The following is a 24,614-nucleotide window of genomic DNA, read 5'->3' as shown; positions in this document are numbered from 1 at the left end:
ACACCACAAACCAAACCTGCATCTATGTTAACCTATCAGCAGCCTCAGATCAGTCCCAAAGGTGAAGAGATATACGAACCTAAGCGATATTGCAGCCTAATCTTGTACAGTCCCCAGTAACCACTGCAAAAATGGATGAACCGATCTTACTTTTGTACGCCATCAATAGTGGACATCTACCCAGGCAGCACAAAGCATTGGGCCAATGTTGCAAGTACGACGGCAAGCAGTGGCCCTACATTGGGCCAGCCTAACCAGCATGCTCCCAACATAGGACATGCCAGTCAACACAATGTCCAACAATGGCCCAGTCTAGCCAGTGCCCTCCCATTGTTGGCGCTGCCAGTAGCCAACACTGGCTAGCTTGGGCCAAGATGTACAGTGAGATCCCGATATTGGCACTGCCGTACATACAGAATGTCTATGTTGGACCGAGATTGCCGTTGTTCCTCCAATAATGGTCGCACGGGTTTTAGAACTGGCTATAATGGGCCAAGCTGTCCTGCCTTCCTCCGTCATTGGGTTTTCCGTTTTTTAAAACTGGCTACAATGGACCAAGTTGTCCTGTGTTCTCCCGGCATTGGTTGTTCCGGTTTTTAAACATGGCTAATTTGGACAATGTTATCCTCTGTTCTTCCAGTATTGGATGTTCAGTTTTTTAAAGATGGCTACAATGGACCAAGTTGTCCTGTGTTCCGCCGTCGTTGGCCGTCCCTTTTTTAAAACTGGCTACAATGGACCATGTTGTCCAGTGTTCTTCCGGCGTTGCCCGTTCAGTTTTTAAAACTGGCTACAATGGACCAAGGTGTCCTGTGTTCTTCCGACGTTGACCGTTCCGTTGTTTTAAACTGGCTGTAATGGACCATTGCAATTTGTCTTGTGTTTTTCCAGTATTAGCTATCCCTGTATGAAAACTGCCCACGATGGACCACTTTTTCCCCTGATCTCGCAAATGTCATTGCCATCCTAAAAACGCAGCTTTAATGGGCTGCCGAAGTGAATATTTTCTGTTGACCATTCAATCAAAACAAATTCTCCATTTTTGTGGTTGAATACACGTGCGCTGGATGCCAAACCGCGGCATTTAATTCCGATAACATTTTAGCCGATCGTTCGGACCTCACCAAGTACCACGTACGGGACGACAATTACTATAACGCATTCAAGCACATACCGCTGCAACTGTCTGGATTCGTCTTTTCGGTGCGCTCATATGCGGCGCACCTTTGGGGGTCAGCTATATGTGTTTATGGTTTTAGCCTATTGGCATGCATGCAGATTTCGTCGCAGGCGCATACGTTTGTCGCACAATTATATCTAATGATAGCACGACCGTGCGACCACATATGTATACCCCAGACCGGCTAGCACTCACGACCCAATATGCCTGTATTGGACGCCGATTACATCCCTGCATCTATACGTAACCTCTAGTACAAATCCAGTTGTCAGTGAGAATGCGCATAAAAACGAAATCGTGTCGCCATAGCATGTTCATGTGACATTAAATTAGTGATTAGAAGGTAGCTTTTTCATTGCCGAGAAGGAAAACGTTGCCTCAAGTTGAAGGAACAAATTACCATTTTCTCAGCGATGTTTTTGTTCTAGTGCTTTTGCATTATCCATAAGGAACTACGCGCAGCATCGTCTGTTTACCTGGAGAAAGGACCGAATACGATGTGTGTACTTTCTAGACGCAATCACTGGAAAATGAAAAGCCGGAAGACTCGCGAGGTTACCATTTTAGTTTTGGGCATTCACACGGTGGTAAAAAAAATGACAGTTTTTCGTGCAGACTGCGAGCATGAAGGCCCCGGTACATTTATATGGCGCACAACATATATATCGCCAATAAACAAAAAAAATAGTTTTTTGCCGCCTATTAGTTTAGAGTTTGACCATTCCAACCGCGCTAGGCGGTTGTAAAGGAATAAAAAAAAACTGTACAGGAATGAAAATAATGTGCGCTGTCGAGTCATTCGAAAAAACGAATGCAGCCTACAAACACTGTTTTAATGAGGCAGTTTTCCATGCCCTTTCCAATTCTTTCATTCTACTAAAATGATTTGGAATACGTTGCTTGCTCATTGAACGTTATCGTCTTTTTGTGCAATCCGCGTTAAGGTGAAGGTGACTGCGAAAAACGTCTGTGTATTGCCTGATGCCACAGCGCTTCAGGACCTCGACGCGCACAAAATTGATTCTGAATCATTCATTGCTGTGTCTGTCACCGTCGATTTGCGAAGTCGAGACAAAACATGAGCGAAGAAATATTGTTACAGCTGGAGAATGATGAGGACGAAGTGGCGCGCTCGTTTGTGGAAGATTAAGAAAAAGAAGTGCGTCGAATGGGCGGCCCTCGTAGCCTGGCTCCTTGGCTGTTCCTCAATGTATATATCTTTAATCCTCTTTTGTAAATATATTTCTCCCTGTTACAAAATTATATGCCAAAATTTAAAAACCTTGAACAATTCACAAATTCCGTAGAATGTTCAGAACAGCGCGGTGCGCTATAATTAGACAAAGGCTTTATCGATGTGGCCATAATTACTTGCGCAACAAAATTATGCAAGGTGTTTTAATGGTTTTGAAAGCTCAGGTAGTGTAGAATAGGTGGAAAAAGTTTAAACAATGTGAAAACTGTTTTTGTTTTCCTAAAAATTTTCAATGCTCGCTGTTCTCTGTAAATTAGCGTGATCGTATCTCTGTATCCAAATGTCATAAAAATATGAGCTTTAGCTGTTTGCGGATATATATGCTGAGAACATATTGTGGAATTTTTGCTGCTCTACCATGAACCTTTTCTGAAATAAAGGCCTGCAAATTAGGAAAATTTTCGTTTCCGATGTTTAGAATCTTTATAAAAACATCTACTCATACCCGAAAAGCGAACATTAACTGAATACAAATAAAAACATGTATATATTTAGTCGGATAATTTTCAGCTAGCTAACTTGAGCATAATTTGTATAATCTATAACCAAAGTTGGCCAGAATAGAAGAGAAGCTCGGAACTCCGCCTCATTGACATTATTCATCAGTCATCACGCAACATTATATAATATTTTGAAGTAAATATGAAAGGTCGAACGACCATCCTTTGTTCGATCATAGGTGGCGAAAGGGAGGGGACGCGCGCATTTGTCGATGCACCAGCTGTATGGATTTACGCAAGAATGTGGATGGTAGATGGGGAGGCTTTCTATTTTTTTTTTAGAAAATGTTTGTCCGTGGTTGGCTTGAAGAAACAATGCGTTTGCGAACACACAAAACAAAACTATTTATTAGAACTCGACTCGAGCGGTGCGCGCTGGCGGCCGCTCATCGGCACGGTCCGAAGTCACGGCTGGCCGGTGCAAGCAGAAGAGGGCTGGGTAAAGGAGGAATGGAATGTTGAGAGGGTCGTTGGTCCTTCGTTCCCACGCGCAGCCCTTGCGAACACAACACCGCGGCGGGAATCACGCGCTGGTTGAGCGGGTCGTTGTTCCCCCTCGCCTACGCGTCTACGTGCAAGACACAACAGACAGCATCCCCAGCTGCGCTGCTGTGCGGCCTCCTCCCGAAGCGTTCATTTCAGAGCTTGTTGGAGACGCTACAAGGCTTGTGACAGCTTCTTAAACCTTTCTTTAATTTCTTCCCTCATTAATTTTCTTTTTCATTGTGCTGTGCATAATTTTCTCTTGCGCCTATACGTGTCCATGTGCTCCGGTTGGTGCTTGCTACGTATCAGTGAACAGCTGAGCTATGAAATGTCGCCGGAGTACGGATTACAGCAACGGCGGGATACCATCGGCATTATCGGACTCAGTGAACGCCGTCATCTTAGACCGTGAGTATATATCTTTGCAGCATGCCATTGCTTCATAATTGGTTCTATATAAACTCCTACCAGTCCCAAATGTTCTCTTTCCTTATTCTCCTCGAAACAACTGCGCGAAGCATGACTTCAAGAACTAAGCGAATTTTCGTCCGGGTTACATGCAAGCAAGTGCGTGGACTTATTTGCTGGCTGCGATATGAATAGCATTTGCGCCGAAAATAGAGGAGCCGTGCGTAACAGGTGTGTATGCCACCAACACGTGACAGAACACTGCAGGCAGCCATTTGCGCAGTTTTTTGACTGTGCAGCGCGCCGCAATCAATTAGTAACCAGATACTATGCGCCCGGCTTTGTGCATATATTTTGGACAGCCTCTCTTCTGCGCGCAGGAAGCCATGTTCACAGAGTTTTTGGATTTTGTTAAGAGTCAAGGGCAGTTTTTTGTTTTCAGATGTACAGACGAAGTTTTGAAAACTGTTCGTGCCGTCTGTGCAAGCGAATTTTACAGTGGGGCAGACATGTGCGTGATGCCGCTTGATGACTAGGCTATAATTAAGTCATAATGAACCTCCACTTTTATAATGGTTAATATCATATTGAGGAATTGAAAGCCGTGAACAGCGCAAGTGAGCCCCTTTTCAAAATTTTCTTAATCGACGCCCCCCTTCTGAGCACGTGCCTTCAGGTGAGGGCGTTATCAGAAAGCGGCGACAATAGGAGAGCGATTTCGCAGACGCGCTTCGAGGGCGGGGCAAAATAACAATACAAGCAAAAAGGCACATCAGCCGTCTGTGCACTGCGTCCCTGTCACTGCAAAGTAAACAACGTGCACGCGGGACACAATGTACAAAACATTGACGGCCGGTATGAGGCAACCATATCGTCCGAAATATATTGCTCGCGAAGCGCTCGATGACGGCGCGCACTTTCAGGCGAAATGGGACAGGACGTCAGGTCCGCCTGTTCGGCAATTACAGCTCTTTGTACCTCACGTGCCGTACCGTATGCATGAAGTGCACGCCATAGCCATCGTGCAAGAATGTTGAAACCGAAGCAGCGATCCACGTATTCTAATTCTATAGGAAATCATTTGGGAGTAGAAAAGAGCAACTTAATATGATGTGCATGGTTCTTTAATGAACGATATGTATAAATGGACGGTTGATTAGTTACAGTAATGGAGTGTTCCGCTAGAATTGTTTACGGCCGTGACCGCAATAAACATTACTCATATTGCTCTTAGCTTTAAGCTCTGGCATTGATAAGCCTATCTAAAGAACCGACTGGCAGTGACAGGTTGTTTACAGCTGTTGATCAAAAGGTAGGCCATCATGCTATTATTGCAGGCATATTTGCTTCTTTTTGTACCTCTGTTTACTAAAACTTAATTTTGTTCCCCATTCCTAGGGACGCTGCACCTCTTACAACACTCACTGTTCAGTCGCTTTTATTCAAGTATACAAAGAGGAGGAAATGCGCATGCACTCATAGGATAGCCTGTCTTTCCGTTAACAGCTGCAAATAACACGCCACTGCTCCTCGGTACCTTGGATGAAGTTTTCAATGGGGTTACCTGAGATGCCTAGCAATTGCTGTAATATTTATACCAATCACTGCAGTGAAACAGAAAGGTAACACTGCATCACTTTAACTGCTGCATGCACCTATAAACGTGCCTTAATTTATCGCCTATTCTTATAGACGCAGGACCTCTTACTATAGGCTTTGTTCAGTAAGCAACCGTCTTTCATTGCTTCAATTTCTATCTCTCCACCACTTTCTTGTTGCTCTGGGTGTGATCATTTGATTTCATTGTTCAAATCATATTGTTTTATCATGTGTGAATGATTTAGCCTGCACATACATGCTTTCATTTTTTTAGATGCGCATCGGGAGCGTTTTCTACGTAGAAGTGGATCGATTGAGTTGTATCACTGGTGCGAAAGCCGACAACCCCCAGAAGATATGTGTCCTGTGGTTGGAAGGGAAATAAAGAAGAAGAAAATCAGCGGTAAAGCCTGCCTAAAAAAAGGTAGCACTGCATCACTGTAACTGCTGCATGCACCTTTAAATATGCCTTATTTTTATTGCCTATTCTTATAGACGGTGGACCTCTTGCTATTGGCTTTTTGCAGAAAGCAACCGCCTTTCATTTCTTCAATTCCTATCTCTCCACCACTTTTTTGTTACTTCCAGTGTGATCCTTTGATTTTATTGTTCAAATCATATTATTAAATCGCCGGTGAATGATTTCGCCTACACATACATGCTTTCATTTTTTTTTAGGTGCGCATCGAGAGTGTTTTCTACGTATAAATGGATCGATTAAGTTGTATCACTGGTGCGAAAACAACAGTTCGGTACCCCCAGAAGATTTGTGTCTTGTGGGTGGCAGGGGTATATAGAAGAGGATAATCAGTGGAAAAGCCTGCCTAAAAACTTACAAAGATGGCGCAAAAGCGAAATGCTGATCAGGGTTAGAGTCTGATTACTTCTGTTATCCCATTTCACTTGCTAGGTGATGTGACATATATGAAGCACCTTAGTATAATTTGTGGTATACTCACTGAAAATTGTGTAGACATTAACTTTTTTCTCGTTCAATTATTTGCAGTGACGCACGAATTGGAATAAAACGAAGTCATCCACACGTCTAATGCCCATAGACATTAGATGCGTGGATGAGCTCATTAATTGTGTTCCTATGTGAGCATACAATAGTTTGTCGAATATATTAATATGTTAAAAGTTGATTTTTTTACTGTTAACCGGAGTAATACATATGCTCCATATCATAGCATTATTCGCCTGTAGTTTGTATCTGCTCTTTCCTAAATTGTATTCTACAAAGTATACGTGTGTCATCTCGTACGTCTATTTAACTAGCGAACAATTTGCAATCGAATCCCTTTTGTGATGTTTCAGCTACAAATAATGTATGACAGTTGTGACAATATAGGTATCTTTAGGTATAACATATAGCGCGAAAATCTTTAATATATGCGATGATATTTTTATTCACCGCATTGGCTAAACCAGCCTGTTGAAGAGACGAAATGAAAACAAATATGGATGTCTTCGGACAGGAACAGTAATCGTGGTGCCATGACCATTTTTTTAATTAAATTTTCATATGTCATGGGCTAATGTCTCGACACAAAGGAATGACCCTTAGGTTTGCCAGATGCGGCGTAGTATTCTCGAAAAAAAAAAACGCCTATCACTAAAGCTGGAAAACGCCGTTTTTGTCGTTTCAAAAAGTTGCACGTTTGGAGGCCGGCTGGTTGCGTAAAATTTTGTCATCCACTGTTTTTTACTCACCGCATTTGGGTAACGTTTACTTGTATAAGAAGTATTAAAAGTGTGTTTTATTGATGCAGTTGATTTAGTAAAAAATCGCAAACTTTGCTTCAAGAACAACGCGCTACAAAAATGTTAATGTTCAACCTTACATACTGGCGTGACGCATTGCGTTGTTTGCACTAAAATATTCTGTGTTTATTATGCAGGTCATATTGTTAATTTAAGGCAGAATTTGGAGCTCTAAGCTGCTATGTGTGTTCTCTGTAACGCCACCAAAAGTATTATGCTGGAAAGCGATTTGCTTAAGATTGTAATTATAAAAATTACACATTGAAAAATCATCTTCAAAAATATAGTATTGTTAGTGGTGGTCACAGCTGACAAATGGAATAATATATTAATAACTTAGATTAATACTATTGCACCTAGCGATAAAAAAGAATGCAGGACAGAGAAAAAGTTCAGCCTTAACTTGCGTTCTGCCATGAAATTGACAGAAATAGTGAATTAATACCATTTTAAGCTATATTAAGTATTTGTCCCAGAAGCAGAAAAACGGTGTTAAGCGCTGACAATGTTTTAAATTTTACTTAAGGTAAAATGTAACTAAATTAAGCAAATACTAAATTGAAGTTTTGATGCTTATTCCACAAGGGGGAGCCATATAAGCACATCTATAGAACAAAAACAAGCATTTATATATTTCTAATATTACATTTTGCAGAATTCAATATATTTACTGACTCAAATTAACAAAGTACTTTGCATTGTTTCCACAGATTTTGATAAAAATTGATGTTGCGGCCGTTTCTTCAATTCTAATCAGTTTTCCTTATTTTACCATTTTCTTACTTTTGTCCAATTTCAAAATAATATGCAGATACACACACAAATCTAGAGCTTCAAATTTTTTCAGAAATAAAGAATGGAACCTAGATAATGTAGAAAAATAGTTTCTGTGCCAAGATATTATTGGATCTTGCAAGAATGCAGGCTGAGTTTGGCCATTATCAGCACAAGCACTCGGTTTAATATTTAATGTTATATTTTTAAACAGTATAACGCAACACTTTTTAGTCCGTGATATTTTTGAGGTACTGAAGATTTTTGAGAGGGATTTGAATGAAAATCGAAGATGATCTTTTTTTAATTGCAGCAAATTTGCCCTTTACTGCTGTTTTCGAATTCTGAGCAATTTTGATGCGTTGTGGAGAACACACCTAGTGGTCTGGAGCTCCAGATACTGCCTGGAATTAAGAACATGCGTCAGGAAGTGAAAACATATTTAGTGCAACCAACCTAATGCATCATATGCCAGTACATAAGGTTAAAAATGAATATTTTTGCAGCGTATCGCTCCTGAAGAAAAGTTTGCGATTTTTTAATAACACAACTGCAAAAACAAAAAAGGTTTCTAATAGTGTTTGTAAATATAAAACCTGCATATATTTAGTGAGTAAAAAAGAGCAGGTGACAAAATCACGGTATTCAAACTTGCAACATTTTGAAATGGCAAAAACAGCGTTTTCTACCTCTAGAGATATACCATACAATTGTTTTTTTTTTCGAGGAAACTACGCGTATCTTGAAAAACTAAAGTTAATTCTTTTGTGTCTAGATACTTGCCCACCCCATATAAGAATTTAATTGGAAACGAAAGATGGCCATGGGACCTCGATTATGTTTCTTATCTAAGGCACCCATAATACGCTGTGAGAAAGCCAATATCAAGGGCTTTTTTTAATATTCCATATTTCGAACGGTTGTGCCATCTAAGAAAATTAGAAAGCTAGGCACACCTTAGGTGTAGCCAGCCCTCACTTTCTGTTACAGCTGCATTTGCTAAGCTGAAATAATGCGTTGATTACTTTATTTTAGCCACGAATATAGCGCTATTACGTGTCAATTTTAAAGAAAGGCCGCAGTGACGCGATTCCTGTAGAATTTGTAAGTGAAATCTGTAAACCTTACAAATCTACCCATATATATGATCTCTTGCAGGTTTTATTCAAGCTACATTACACCTGCTGCGCCCCATAGCTTGAGCCAAGGGTTATAAATAAACCATTAGAAACAGACGATGGAAACCGGTGGTGAATTGCTGGCAGCCACTTAAGACAGCTCAGAAAATTTTTATTTTGTACGTGGGGAAGTGAGGTTATTCGCTTCAAGTACTAAATATTCACTTTAGACAATAAAAAGGACTTACAGAGTCGGTGAGCACGTTCGGAAACCCCTGTTTCAATATTTGCTGTTAGAAACCTCATGTGTACCTTTTTTTTCAGCTGTAGATAAATTCCGGGCTATGTAGATACCGAAACCGTTGCCAGCCTATTCGCGCACCTCAACTGTGCTGCTCACAACATGATTTTGAGCGGACAAAATAACCTGCCGCTAAGATTGCTAGCCCCATGCATGAGTAAGGGTGATATGCTGGCGATGGTTGCTTCGCGTCGGCCCTTTGGCGCACATGAAGGCTCGAGTTACAATGAGCGCGCCGAACTTTGCAATGCGGATAATGACTACAAAGCGGTAAGGATATAAATGAGTTTAACAGTATTTTTCAGCTGTAAAATACAAATACAGTCTTGTTGGACGATGTGCTGGCGCGGACGAAGAAACCATAGGCAACTTGTAGGTATAACGCTACACAGGGCTGTCGAGCCAAGCCAAGTCCTCAATTGTATTGTCCGGGAATCAGATTTCTGTATTTTCGTGGTTTCCTATTGTATCTGGCGTTCAAAATGCAGACGTGAGGGTTCTTTATCACAAATAATCAAACGTGGATTGTGCCGGTACTCTTCAAAGTAGCAACACCATTTATTGTGTAAGTAATTAATCAGTAATTTAGGTAAATAATGTCAATAAGGATTCCAAACAAAACCTTTTCTGTGGCGCTCAAGGTAGCTTCCAGCAATATATATCTGGTTTCCTTTGCCTGCCTCCGAAATGTTTTTTTTTTTTTATCCCTTGGATCAAATTTGCTTGGACAAGCAGTATATGTGTAAAATGATGCACCTGTGAGCTACCCGTTTAAGTGAGCTCCCGTTTAAGTGAACTACCCACAAAACCAGTCAAAAGCGTATATCAGCTAACCAGCGGCCAGTGGAGCAGTCGTGGGCTTAGATCGCTTGTGTATATTATATCTTGCCATTTAAAAAAAATGAAAATGGTCGCCGAACATTCTCTTGGTAACGATTATTAGTATAAACTGTTTGCACATCGCAGAAAGCGTAGGAGCGGCAAAAAACTAGCGCGCCAGTCATATGCGGAGACAGCCGATAATCAAGCACTAATTCCTAGTGTGGGATGAAACACTGGCTGTCTCAGCCGTATTGCTGTGGAGGCGATCAAAATGCAACAGGTCACATGCTATGCAATGTATGTGCGTCTTTCATCCTAATAAACCCAAGGCAGCTGAAACTAGTCTGGAACTCATCAGTATAGTGTTTCTCATTGACCATAAATTTCGGTACATGAATCCTGGAATTTTCTACATCTTCCTAAAATAATGCGCGCGATTTTACATGCCTCGTAATAGTGTTGTAAATTTTGTTTCCTCATTGTTTTTGTGCAGGTGCCATTTGCGAAAAAGTTGGGGTGGACGATTTGGAGGCACACGCATTTATTCGAAGGTGGCTGCCTGGTTCCTGTGACAGGAGGGGTGGAAGAAAAAGGCGTTATGCTGAAACCTCTCCTGGCGAACCAGGCATGCCACCTGTGAATGCAATTGCAGGGTCAGCCCCCTCACTACGCCTATGAGTGTGCCCTCCAGCTCCCTGGCCCCTTCCACTTCCCGAGAGCCCGCCCTGCCCTGACCAACCCTGCCACTGCCCCGCTAACTGCTGCTGTGTGTGCCCTCAGCGCTGGCTAGTAACAACGGCCGTCTATAGTAACAATTGCAATAAATATTATCTTTTTGTGAATCATGCCCTTGTTTTGTGAATATCTACTTGTTGCTCATGAGCAACAATTTGAATTTATATGGCCACTCCTATTTGAAAGGCCATTATTGTCCCAGCAAGTTCGATGTGCTGTCACGAATATGGCTAGAATGAAAAAGGCTGCATTTTCTGGCCTGCACAGGCAGTGCCACAAAATGTGTAATCTTGACATCTTCAATGGCACATGAATGGAGTAGCCGGTGTACCCATAAACCATTGGATTAATATTGGTATCGACAATATGCGGCATGAATGGAGTAGCCAGTGCACCTGCAATGGCTAACCATTGGTATAATATTGGCATTGACAATGGGCCATCAATGGAATAGCTGGTATTAAACAAATATTGGTAATACAATGATGGTATAATGCTGGACAGTATTGGCAAGAATCATGGTGCATGAATGGAAAGTCTAATATTGTGCCTACATTGGTGGCTCCAGCTTGGTTGAACACTGGACCAATCTTGGAACGAAAGATGGGCCAAGAATGGAGAATGTAGTAAAATGCCCATATGCCAATATCAGTCCAATATTGATGCCATTCTTTTCCAGTGATGAACCATTGTTGGACCAATGCTGGTGTGCTGCTTGGGTAGGGGCTGTGTGATGACTGTACGACATCGCGCAAAGCACCTCACCCACTGGTTTTGTAATGAGGACATTTAAGCAGCCAGCATATCGTTAGGGCTCTGTCTGAAAAGGGAGGAACGGTGGGTCTCGATATTTTGGGTTCCGATTTATTTGCGGACGCCCAGAGGTGTTAGTGCGAACTGAAAGAAAGAATGGAAACCCTTAAAACATAGCTTTGTCCTAGTCGCCGATCAAGGTCGTCACTGCACATTGCAGAAGGTGAACTGATGGTATCGAGCGGAATATTGTCGTATGGCAGGGAGTGATCAGATATATCCACCTGATGAATGCCTTCACCCAACAAAAACCCTTGATGGCAATAAAATAGTATTCAGACGTTTACTGCGCTGCAGTGAATCGAAGAATTGAGAAAAGGGAAAGGAAGTCACACGTTAAGATGACGTGCAGTGTTATCAGATGCAGATAAAAGAGTAGTCTTACAGAAGCAGGCAAGCAGGAACAAAATGGAGAGCATAACAGATTATCAGTTTATTAGATAACCAGAATCTTAGCGGCTAATGCATATATGTCCGACCAGGTACAATGCCAAGCGCAGATTGTTTGTTGTTGACTCGGTTGCAATCAGTGATTGTACTGATGAAGTGTGACGAATCTTTGCGACAAATTTTAGAAAACTGCTTACCTCACTATGGATTTTTTAGGAGCGGTGCTGTCTCTTTTGGTAAGCGTTTAAGTATGCCCTACATAGCAGCTCTTAGCAAGGAGCATATAAAGATTGCCGGTGAGGCTCCACGCCTTTTAAAGCACCTCACGCATGTAAGAAGGCTTTTAAATTTCAACGGCGTTCAAAACGACTTCTGTAACAAACGAACTGCGCATCATACTGCTAGTGGTTGAACGTTGTGTCACGTGACAGTTAAGAGGCAAAAATGTTGAAACAGGCTGCGGAACTGTGCGCGTGGGACGGCAACGACAAGACTCCTTTTCTGACATTGCAAAACTTGGCCTGGGAGAGAAATTGTACAATTTTAGAGGTGCGCATTTTTTGCCACCAGTATCGTGTCTATTTCAGTGACGCCGCAGTAAAGAGGGGAAATGAAAGCGGGAGGGCGATGCATGACTAGATTTGGAGCAGCATAACAATGGAATTCTAGAGGGTCTCGCGGAGAAAGACGCTGGAAAAATTTCATAGTCTGAGAGGTCAGTCCTGAAACATGTGAGCACGCTAGCGGCAAAAGCAGGCCACGTAGGTCAGCATAACCTGCGATGACTAAAGGAACCTCTTCTTTAATTTGCCATGCGTGCAGCAAGTATTAATTTTACCCACATGCAAATTTGCGCAATAATTTGCAAGTCCTTCAAATGGCATGCACCTATGGACGCAAATGCGGTTTCACACGCGGTTTTGCTCACACGGCGCTCATTTACAGGTCCTGGCCAACGACCTCTAAATTGAGATCGCTTCTTCGTTTTTGCATCAACTGAAAAAAAAAAAGCTTTTCATGATAACTGGCACTTACTAACAATGCAAGAATACTCTCATTCATGAAATCAAGAAATCGTGTTATGGCGCCCTATGTGGTCAAAGAGAGAGCCCTGGCTGTAATTCGTCATTATCGCTGAACTGCAGTGCGGCAGATCGCTTTGAAAAATTGCTAAAAGCAATTAATTTTCTCACTAAACAAGCTAAAAAAATCCCTCGTCCAAAAGCCTGCTCCCAAACGTTTAAGGCCGCAGCTTACAGACCTTGGTGCTTAAGAAATTCATATTTTTTGCAAAGTATCAAGCACCATAACAGTAATGCATGAAATGACAATACTTTTGGATGCACCTATACTCTCCTTAACATAATGACGCCATATGAGTACATCGTACCTACAGTCCTGTGAAGATACCCGGACATACCCTCACGCAGACATGAACTGGTTTTCGATACGTTCTGAAGAACGTGCATTCGTGTTGTAGGGAGCTGCTAATTAGACGTGAACGAAGGGTGCTAGTATTATTTTTAGCGCCTGAAAAGCTTTACGGGCAATAGAAACTCAGTTTTAGTTCAGTTTGTCTTGACGTTAATCATACTTAACCGACACCTGCAAATGGATCACTCGTGGTTTCAATGTTATTAAGAAATATTTAAACTTCTTTCAGCAGTTTTCGGCTTACGTTTCAACAACCAAGACATAGCTGTGACGTCGTAGTCAAGTCTCGGCTACGTGCGGTATAAATGACAGTAATATATTAGGCCCTTTTCTTGTGGTTTGATTCCCGTTATCGGTGCAGGCTGGCTCTACTGCTCTAGTGCGACAAAACAAAGGGGAATAGATTAAATCGCTATTTGTTTTCTTCTCATGGCCTGAACCTGACTAATTTTAGAGCCATTTCTCGTATGTCAAATTCAATCCAGATGTGAAAAAACGGGATTTTAAAATCTTGAGCAGGCGAACGCAAATATCACATCGTTATCCGTGCACAGCACTCTCTTAAGCGTGATCACAGAGCACAAATCGAGGAACCATACATTAAGCCTCTGACTCCTTCGTGTGTAATCACTATATGCAAAGTCAGTATACGTCACAGCCCCACTCGAGCAATCGTGGCTTTTCTTTCTCAACGCCACAAAACGCCTTGTTTTCTGCCGTAGGGTTTCCGCCCCACACTTTTGTGAAATGAACATTTTATACATAAAATGGCAAAATGTCTAGGTATTCGGAATACAATATGCACTCTTTTTCCACGCTTTGCTTAACATGTGGTTTTATTGTCAGGAGAAGATTACAAGAAGTAGTGCTGTTTTATTGATACAGAAGAAATTGCCAGAGTGAAGCTCTTGAGGACCTCATGTAACAAAATATTTATACAACACATAGAAAAGAAGAATGTAAGTATAACTACAAGAATATATAAACATAAATTTCAAACAGAAAAACTGTCAGCAGTGTGGTTACAACCTGGTAATAAAGATGTTTTGATGCTATCATTGAAAAGTCTGGATAATTGAACTATTGTAATGCAAGCGTGTGATGAGTTCAATACTTGTGTACTTGAAAATGGAAGCGGTTGCTTGCCATAATTAGCGTTAAGTTTCGCAAGTAGCAAATTGTTCCTTATCGGAAATGCAGGTTACTATTATTAGGGTGGTAAAGGAGAGCCGTATTTACAATGTTGTTATTAAGAGTAGTGTGTTTGAGTGTTGCTAGTCTTAAGAGGAGCTGATTGTGTAAATGAGGAATATTAATATTTCGGCATGAGGGGCGGCTGTTCTGGTTTGGCTTGCGGGGTTTCACGCCCTAAAAACTCCAGGGCGTGTCTCAGGCTATGCGAAGCGTCCTGGAGTTCTTTAACGGGCACCGTCATCGCACAGCGCATGACGGTGCACGGTGCAATTTCAGCGTTCGCCGGCATGCTGGAAAAAGCAATGAAGCGCTTAGGATAATATATCTAAACCCGAACAATGTGTATCAAAGCAGCAGAAAGGCAAAGAATTTGAACAAAAGAAATTAAACAAAAATCAGATTTTTGTATACAGACAAAGCAAAGCTACATAAACCAGTGCATACAAACATTCGCTGTTGAACTGTCATAATCGGTGAAGCCAAGTATCATCATTTCGATTTACAGTAAACCACACTGATGAGTATGCTTTGCATTTATATTTATTTCCTGTTCCTCTGCTATCCAGTTCGGCAGGGCAGGGTCATTCTACGTATTGCAAGTAGATCTACCAGCCTAATGACATGTGTCATTCTTTCATTGCTTAATACACGGTTGGGTGCGATGTGCGACCCACATTTTTCATTACTTGTGTTCATCATAATGTATATGTTTATTTCTTTTCTACATTGTTTTCGTGAGTGGACAGCCCACTGCCACATCCGGCCTCCCTTGCAACCTGGTGGTAATAACTGATGAAATAACTATGACGGATATATAGGGGTTACTGTTTTTAAATGTATTGTCGTAAGTGCACGAGTTATGATTTAGAGCATAAATGCAGTTACCATGACGTATAACTGTCGACAAGCTCTCATTATTGATTTCTCCACTGCGGCACTGGAATCAAGAAACAAATCTAAAAACACAGACGCGGCCCAAAAGCCCTTGCAGCAATAAATCTCCATTTTGTGGACCACAAAATTGAACAGAACAAGGATTAAATATGTTCGAAGGAAACCTTTAAAATTTATCCGCAACACATCTGAGCACTAAAGGCCACCTAGCACTCTTTTAAAAGTAACGGCTTTCAACACATAAGATGCGACAGAAAAATTCATTGTCTGCACTCAAACTAACAAAAATAGACTTTTAAATACATTTTGAAGTCCAATGAAGCCGCACCAACTGGACAATATCTTTACAAAACTGCTACTTTACCTCATACGGAATCTAAATAATATGCAATTTGTTTCTTTTTTTTCTTACGAGAATTGAGCAAACTATTGCCAGATATTGTGAATACACTATTATTCAACACGTTTTTGACAAGAGTTAAACATTTTGTTGCTAACAACCTCTCACAATGTTGTTCGCTCTTTGTCCCTTCTTAGAGCATTCACTCCACACTCTTTTTAAATATGTCGTAATTTTTGTACATCTTCAGCGTGCGATGCCTCGGTGTCATTTTATCTCTTGTTTGATATTTGCTTCAGTCGATGCACGTATTCATTATCCTTATCTTTATCTCGGTCTGTCTATAACGGTCGTTCACATTTCCTGCTGGAATTTATTTTAATATTGGGGATCTAATACAAAGCTATTTCGTAAAGGTCGTTGGTGTGTTCTGAGCATATTGGCGCCTCCCCATCACCTCTAGAGGCACTCAACGTATTGGGAGCGATAAAGTTCAGGCTACTGATGTCGTGCCGGAGCTTGTCTGGTCGGATCTCCCTAGGAAAAAAAGGGGACGTGCTGCTTGAGTCCGGCCTTCTATTTCAATTCGTAACCCCCATCCAGCGCTTCAGCCGAGCAAACAAATTGCTAACGATCTCGAGCATTAGCCTACTTGCCGTAGCAACATTATTCTGTTTGCGTACGCATCCAGCAATGAGAGAAGTTTGTATTCCAAAACAGCTCGTCGTCATAGGTAACTAATACAAAACGTATTAGATATCAAGGAAGCCGATCACACTTATGTAGACTGCCACACACTCTCGCGCTTTGCATTGCACGTTGTAGCCCGCATCAACATTCATCTGTGCGCCATATCGTGTCCCTATCCTACTCACTATACGCACGGTAAAATATTGTGTTTCTTATGTCTCCAGAACGCTGATAAACTCCGCCTTCGACAGGTCTCACTTCGCCTCGCAAAATATAGGTTTTGCAGTCGCAAGGTGGCTGCGCTCGGTGACCGCAACAAGAACGTTCCGCGGCGTCAAATAAATTTCCACGCCTCCAGCATCACATTCTATAACCGTTTGCCTTGCCAACGCGATTCTTCCTTGAGAAAATGTAGCATGGGCGTTGCCTTTGTGAGAAGTAAATAGCAGGTTGCCGATAGTTGTCAGGCGACAATATGACGCTGATTACTCGTCAAAGATTACTTGGAAAGGGCACGAGAAAACAACTCATTAGACTAAATGCAAGCATCGTAGTTTTCTATATGTTTATAGGAAGACATGGGAGTCAAAAAGTCCGCGGCAACTGCATCCAAGCGCGCCATCCCAATGCAGAAGCAGAGACAACGGCGGCATCAGCAGAACGAGCGGACCAAGAACGGGCCCGCACCTCTAAGTCATTTACCCATACTGCCTGCGTGGTCTTTCTTCTGCACATAACGTACAATCACTGCCCCCTTTTCTGCAGCAAAGCCCCTATGCGGTTGTTCCGCCAGATAGACGACGGAGAGAACGCGTAGAAGAGTTAAAATGAGTCTCACATCACGTCATGGGCAGCAGCCAGCCAGAAAATTAGTCGGCAGATCGCTCGTAGTAGGGTTCAACTCACCCAACGTGCGCACCGTCGCTGCATATGCTGCTGTGCGACAGCCGGCTTGCGCACCTTGGCACTTTACTTCGTTTAGGCGGCGGACAAGTCAGGGCCGAAGGTGCGGCGAAGTAACTTTTCGGACAGCCCGCGGGGACGAACCGGCGTCCAATTCCAGACATATTCGCATGGGGTGTCCAGCGGCATCCGTGGTTGTAACAATGGGCGTCGATCAGATGTTGACGGTGGATTCTTTGTCTGGCCAGTTTCTGCGCTTCTCCCGTGCTAGCGGCCAGTGATCGCTGACTGGTTGGAACGGAGGGGCCCGCATCGTCTGTTGCTGGGCAGGCGAATGCTCTGCAGTGAAAAATTCGATTCCATGTATTGAGTTCAGTTCAGTTCAGTTTTATTCCTTAAAGGCCCCCATTTCAGGGGGTGTTACATAAGGGGTGGGATTACATTTGTAGTGAGGAGAACAAACAGCGATGGTAATTTAACATTGAAGGTGATCTGTTACGCGTTCTTGAAAAGCAGATGTTGAAGCGCTGGCGACGATGTCATGGGGTAGGCCGTTCCAGTCCGTGGCTGCTCGAAGAAACAACGAAGCTGAAAACGTAGCAGTGCGTGATAGTGGGCGGGTAACTTGAAGGGGATGACTGGTGCGGTGAGATATGCGTGATGCGGCGGTGATATACGGTGCTTGATTGAGAGGAGAATAAAAGCATTTGTGATAAAGGGTGAGGCTAGCAATGCGACGACGTAAAGAGAGGGGTGGCAGTCCGGATGTAGCTTTCAAGGATGAAACACTGACGTCATATGAGTATGAGGAATGAATGAATCGGGCAGAACGATTCTGCACAGCTTCCAATGCGGTGATTAGATATGCTTGATGTGGGCTCCAGATGGGGGATGCATATTCTAATTTGGTTCTTATAAGTGATTTATACGCGAGCAATTTAACATGTGGTGGGGCTCGTCATTTACATAAAAAGAAAGCACATGTTGACCAAGGTCCTGTTGTGGCGTTCACCGAGGATTTTTCTGCGGGTTTCAAGGCGCTTCGGCGATGAAACCAAGCCGCGACTTCGAGTAGTCACATAGTTTGAAGCTGACGCGGGCGCTCGAGGGCTCTGCGTATTTACGGGCACTCGTGCATGGCTGGCCAGGGTTCTCACCGGCTTGAGAGCTTCGAGTGCTGGGTGCGTGGTAGGACGAGTACGTTTGGCATGCTGCATAATTGAAACATTGTTTTTAGGCGAACGCTTTACTAGCCCCAGTAAGCGAAAATCCGGTCGCCGGATTGTGGACTCGGCCCAGGAAGCACCATCAATATGCCAATATTGATATTGTGTTGGCTGTGTCCGCTACCACGGAGGACCAGTGTATTGCCAACACAGGACAAACATTGGGCCGATGATCGCGGCTGTTTGGAGACGCTGTCATAGACTTCAGGTGTCACCAGAAACAAATGTAAAATATAATGCGCCTTCCCATTACTCTGAACCAATAATTAAGACGAAAGCCTCTCTAGTCTCGCGATTAAAATCTCGCATCGCGAGATCTGTCTGCGATATGTGTCAGCGAGATTCGGCGTGAAAGACACTACGCGTTTCCTTTCCTATAAATTAAACAACGCCGGTCAACTTTGACGCCACTTGCTTGACAATAGGCTCGTGATGTACATTTCCAGCAGCAACGCTCAGACTTACGAATTTCTACACTGCAGATTCTGCAGTGCTGTTTAAACTTTTTTGGTTTGATTTGAAGAAAAGAAAATATACATCTTTTGCACAACATTGATCGGGGCGGCACGGTCAATTCTGCGTCGAGGACATCTAGAGCGACGTCTTGCGTCGAAGGTGTCGTAGCAGCTATGATTTTGTCTGCAGAGAGGTTGATGAGCTTAGATCGCAGGTCGATGATAGCCCTATGTTCATTTAGGAAGTCCATGCCTAAAATTCCGTCGAGGGAACGCTGCTGCAGGACCACAAAGCTGGTGGGGTAAATACGCCCTTAAAAGTTATTCTTGCAGTGCATCGTCCGGATTGAGCTATGAGGTTACCGCCTGCGGTGCGAATCAGTGGGCCATCCCAAGCGGTCATAATTTTCCTGAGCTGGGAAGCTAACGGTCCACTGATGACTGAATAGTCAGCTCCGGTGTCTACTAGGGAAGTAACACTGCGACCGTCGACAGGAGCTTCAAGGTCACTTGTTCGCGTCGTCGCATTGCACGTGGGCCTTGGTGTCCGATCTCGGCTCCGTCGTTTCTTCAGGTCACGGCCAAGGCATACCATTGTTATTTCGGTGGGGGGGGGGGGGGTGTCGGCTTGCACTCTGGTCGTGTTGTCGTGGCACAGGGCCCCACAACTATTACTTCCAGTATTAGATTATTTTCCAGCTTTTGGTATGAAACTCATATAACGCAAGAAATATTTTGCGTTAAACTGATCTCATAAAACATCCCTAGAAGGCTGCAAAGAGCCCATTTAACAGAGTGTATATTAGAAATATAAACATATGGGCTTCAAGTTCGTGGATAGGTGGTGAAGCACCGGACACCACATTTATATGTATTGTGGAAGAAGGCCAGGTCGAGACGGCAAGGCAAGGGATGCCTTGTCTGGCGTTTATTCCGATGGACATAACCCAAACGCGTGCGGAGCCGGCACCGCGGGACGATGATGATGGTATCTACAAGAGGAAGAAGAAGATCATGGTATGTACAAATGAAAGAAGATCCGTGGAGGGCTCACACAATCTGCCCGGGGGGTCGGAAGGGGCCAGCCTGGCCGCTCCTAAGCAACCGATGTACAGCGGCGCACAAATGGCTTCGAGCGAGATACATGAACAATTTCAGTTCCACGGTGGCGTCGGTCGACTGGGGGATCAACAGGTGTGGCTTGGTAGTTTACTGGGGACGTTTGGTTGATCACCTTGTAGGGCCCAAGATCGCGGCGCTGAAATTTATCACTAAGGTCAGGGGTGGCGCAGTGATGTATAGAGCAGTACTTCGTCACCAGGACGAAAAGAGACCACGCGATGCTTCGAATAGTAGCGACTCTTGCGGTCTTGCTGGTACGCTTTTGTGTTGAGGCGGGCAAGATGACGGCATCGGGTCACACGGGATAAGAACTGGACTGGTAATGATGAGGAGTAATCGGGCGTAGAGAAAAAGGAAGTGTCGAGGATTGTAGTGGGAGGACGGCCGAAAACGAGGAAAAATAGGGAGTAACCGGTATTCCGCTGTACTGCAGTATTATACGCGAATGTGACGAATGGTAGAACAGTATCCTAATTTCGATGATGCGGTGTGATGTACATGGATATCATATCCGATAGGGTGCGATGAAATCGCTCAGTCAGACCGTTAGTATGGGGATGGTAGCTTGAGGTTGTCTTATGGAGGGTGGATGTCGTACTAAGAAATTCGGATACAACTGTCGATAAGAAGGCCGTCCCGAGTTGACTTAGGAGTACTCGAGGAGCGCCATGACGCCATACAATTGACCGCAAAATGAAATTAGCTACTTCTTCAGCGGAACCAGTCGGTACAGGGGCCGTCTCAGCATAACGTGTAAGGTGGTCGACAGCTGTTCTAATCCAGTGGTTGCCCCCATCGGAGAGAGTTAGGGGACCATATAAGTCGATGCCGACTACGTCGAATGGCGTGGCGGGACATGGAAGAGGCTGCAAGAGGCCAGCGGGCGAAGAAGTCGGCCGCTTGCGACGTTGGCACAGAAGGCAGGAAGCGACGTATTTAGCTACACTAGAAGATAGGCCAGGCCAAAAGAATCGTCTTTTCACGCGGTCATATGTTTTGTCAAAACCAAGGTGACCTGCAGTAGCGTCATCGTGGAAAGCCGCCAGTATACGTGAGCAAAGCGCACGCGGCACAACTGGGAGACAACGAAGTATGGCATCTTCGAGCTTGAAATTGCGAAGCTGTCGGCGAAGCCTACAATTGGGCGGGTTCGAAGCGCGGATAAGGCGGTCGATGATGGGCCGGCAGTAGGCATCAGGTAATTGCTGCGAGCGGAGTGCGTGTTTGTGCTTAGAATAGTCAAAAGAAACTGTTGTGATATGCGTCGAGGGAAGAGATAGTCGGCTGTGGTCAGAGGTGGAACTGTGTTGCGAAGAAAAACAGCAGGCTGATTCCGTAAGTGGGCAGCAAGAAAGAGAATCGGCTTCTTGGTGTTGGGGACCCGATTTATAAACGACGTCGAAATTGTATTCTTGCAGGCGTAGAATCCAGCGGCCAAGTCGGCCTGTCAAATTTTTCAGTGAAGACAACCAGCAAAGAGCATGGTGTTCGGTCACAACTGTGAAGTGTCGACCATAAAGGTAGGGGCGAAACTTCCGAACAGCCCAGACGACGGCAAGACATTCCTGCTCGGTAATGGTGTAGTTCTTAGCTGCAGTGAAGGTCCGACTGGCGAAAGCAATGACTTTCTCACGCGAAGTTGCATCGCGCTGCAGAAGGACAGCGCCAGGACCGTGACCACTGGCATCAGTGTTCAGGATGGTAGGAGCGCTGTCGCTGAAGTGGCCAAGAACGGGATCTGATGTGAGGGCGTGCTTTAGGTCGGTAAAAGCAGCGTTGCACTGTTCAGTCCACACTAAAGAGCTGCGCGCTTTAAGTAGTTCATGAAGTGACGCAGCAATAGTTGTAAAATGCCTTATGAAACGCCCGAAATATGACACCAGGCCGAGGAAACTGCTCAAATCTGCAGTCCTTTGCGGGCGAGGAAAGTTCAAGACCGCGCTGATTTTATCAGGGTCTGGACGAATGCCGTCATGGCTAACCAGATGTCCCAATATTTTAATTTCCTTCTGTTTAAACTGGCACTTTTCGGTGTTGAGCTGAAGGCCCGCTGAAGAAAGAGACGTCAGGACTTCATTTAGGCGAGTGAGATGGTCGGTAAAAGTTGCCTAAAAGGTAACAACGTCGTCCAAGTAACATAAACAGGTTCTTCATTTTAGGCCACGAAGTACCGTATGAATCATTCTCTCAAATGTCGCTGGTGCGTTACACAGGCCGAAGGGCATAACATTAAACTCTTAAAGTCCATCGGGAGTTGCGAAAGCGGTTTTCTCTTTGTCGCCCTCATGCATAGGTATTTGCCAATAACCTGAGCGGATATTCATGGTCGAGAAATATTCGGCACCTTGGAGAGAGTCAAGGGCGTCATCTATTCGCGGCATCGGGTAGATATCTTTACGGGTAATTTTGTGAGTGCGCGATAATCAACACAAAATCGTAATGATCCGTCCTTTTTTTTAACTAATACTACTGGGGAGGACAATTTGCTTCTTGATGGACGAATAATATCGCGACGGAGCATGCCATTCACATTTTCTTCGATTACTTTTCGTTCCGCGAGAGAAACCCGATAAGGTTGTCGGCGTACGATCGAGTTACCTTCAGTTATGATGCGGTGGTGTGCGACACTAGTCCTTCCCAGTGGTGGGGAAGTGACATCAAAAATGGCTAGATGGGCTTGAAGCAATTCCAGCAATTCTTTGCGTTGGTGCGGCATGAGGTCCGGACTGATTGTCTTCGACAGCATGGGAAAAGAAACGTGCGATGAATCACGTTGCTGAGGTAGCAGGGCGGTGAGCACCATCATGGAATTAGGGTGAGCATCCACTATGCATGGCAGGGAAGTTGCTTTAGTCAGCACGAGGAATTCATGGGATGCGTTCGTGGCAGCTACTATCGCTGAGCCGCTGCGGAATCGTACAAGACTTGATGGGAAGGCGCTTCCACGTGCAAGATGACGATGAGATGGTGCGATGAGTACGTCTCCGTCAGTGATATTATCAGAAACAACGGTAAGTAGTTATTCGCACTGAGGAGGCAAAACAGTATCAGCTGCGGCAATAAGGGGATAATGTCGTTCAGAAAAGTCAGATGCAAAATTTCTCTCTGTCATATGGATGACACGGTCGCCACAGGAAATTAACGCTGAAGCAGTTGACAAAAAACCCATCCAAAAATCATCAGATGCGCACAAGGTGAAAGCACAGCAAACTGCTCATGGTGGTGTACGCCGTCGATAACAACTCGCACAGCGCACTTTGCTGAAGGGCGCAGAGAAACGTCATTGGCTCCACGTAGTTGACGTCCATCATATGGTGTCGTCACTTTTCGTAAGCGGTAGCACAAATCAGCGTGAATAACAGAAATTGCAGCCCCTGTATCAATCAAAGCTTCGACCAATAATCCTTCAACGAAAACAGAAATCATATTGTACGGGCGATCAGGAGGACTTTTAGTAAGTTCGCCGAGTGCAGTTTGACCTCCGGCAACTGCATCATTTAGTTTTCCTGATGGCGGACAGGAAGAACTGTTGCGGGACGGAGCGAAGAAACTGAGCGGTGGTATGGGGAAGGGGAGTGGCGTCGAGATACATGGGCTTCACTAGGGTCACACGAGGACACTGGAGGCGGAGAGAACCGACGAGGCGGGCTGGGAATAGACCAGCGTTGATAATATGAAGTTGAAGGCAGATCAGTTTCGAAGGCGTCGTAACCACGGCACTCGTTCTGAAGGCGGCGGCGACAGAAGCGGGATACGTGTCCTCTAATGCCACAGTAGTAGCAGAGTGGTCGGGAGGGGCGCTAAGGTGCGTAATAGGGTGATGCAGGTTGAGCCGTTGCCATTGCATTGATATGATTGTAGGGTGGTGCCAGTTGGGGCGGCGGAACAAAAGGAGGGGGTGATGCTGCGACGTGCGCGTACATCGATGCTGGGCGGGGTGCAGGAGGGTCGGACGCCATAGGTCGAGTGATTGTTGCCAGCTCATCTTTAATGATGTTGCGGAGACCGGCGTCATTAGAAGGTACGGAAGAATGATCGCACCCGTGTCGACAGACAGGCTTGAGGGCTTGGAGCTCCTCCCGGATGATGGCTCGAATCAGTGCCCGCAGATCCAGGTCAGCAGAGGTCGGGCCAGTAGCAATGCCGGGCTGCAATCGGGAGGACTGCAGCTGGTCGATGCGTTGGCAGGTCGCAATAATGGCGTCAACAGT

At 44.3% G+C, this 24,614-nt stretch overlaps 1 long non-coding RNA gene across 1 annotated transcript; it reads left to right on the top strand.

Annotated features, from left to right (window-relative positions):
- The first annotated feature begins 3,753 nt into the window (after positions 1 to 3,753).
- LOC146186697 (uncharacterized) lies at positions 3,754 to 11,021 on the top strand. The gene is made up of 3 exons (XR_014707875.1): positions 3,754 to 3,829; positions 5,703 to 5,852; positions 10,701 to 11,021. It is a non-coding gene; the product is annotated as an uncharacterized LOC146186697 (long non-coding RNA).
- The last annotated feature ends 13,593 nt before the right edge of the window (positions 11,022 to 24,614 follow it).

Source organism: Amblyomma maculatum, chromosome 6, assembly GCF_055883805.1.
Source record: "Amblyomma maculatum isolate TAMU_Amacu chromosome 6, ASM5588380v1, whole genome shotgun sequence".
Classification (NCBI taxonomy): Eukaryota; Metazoa; Arthropoda; class Arachnida; order Ixodida; family Ixodidae; genus Amblyomma; species Amblyomma maculatum.
The sequence above is the reverse complement of the archived record's forward strand: the minus strand, read 5'-3'. Positions and strand labels throughout refer to the sequence as shown.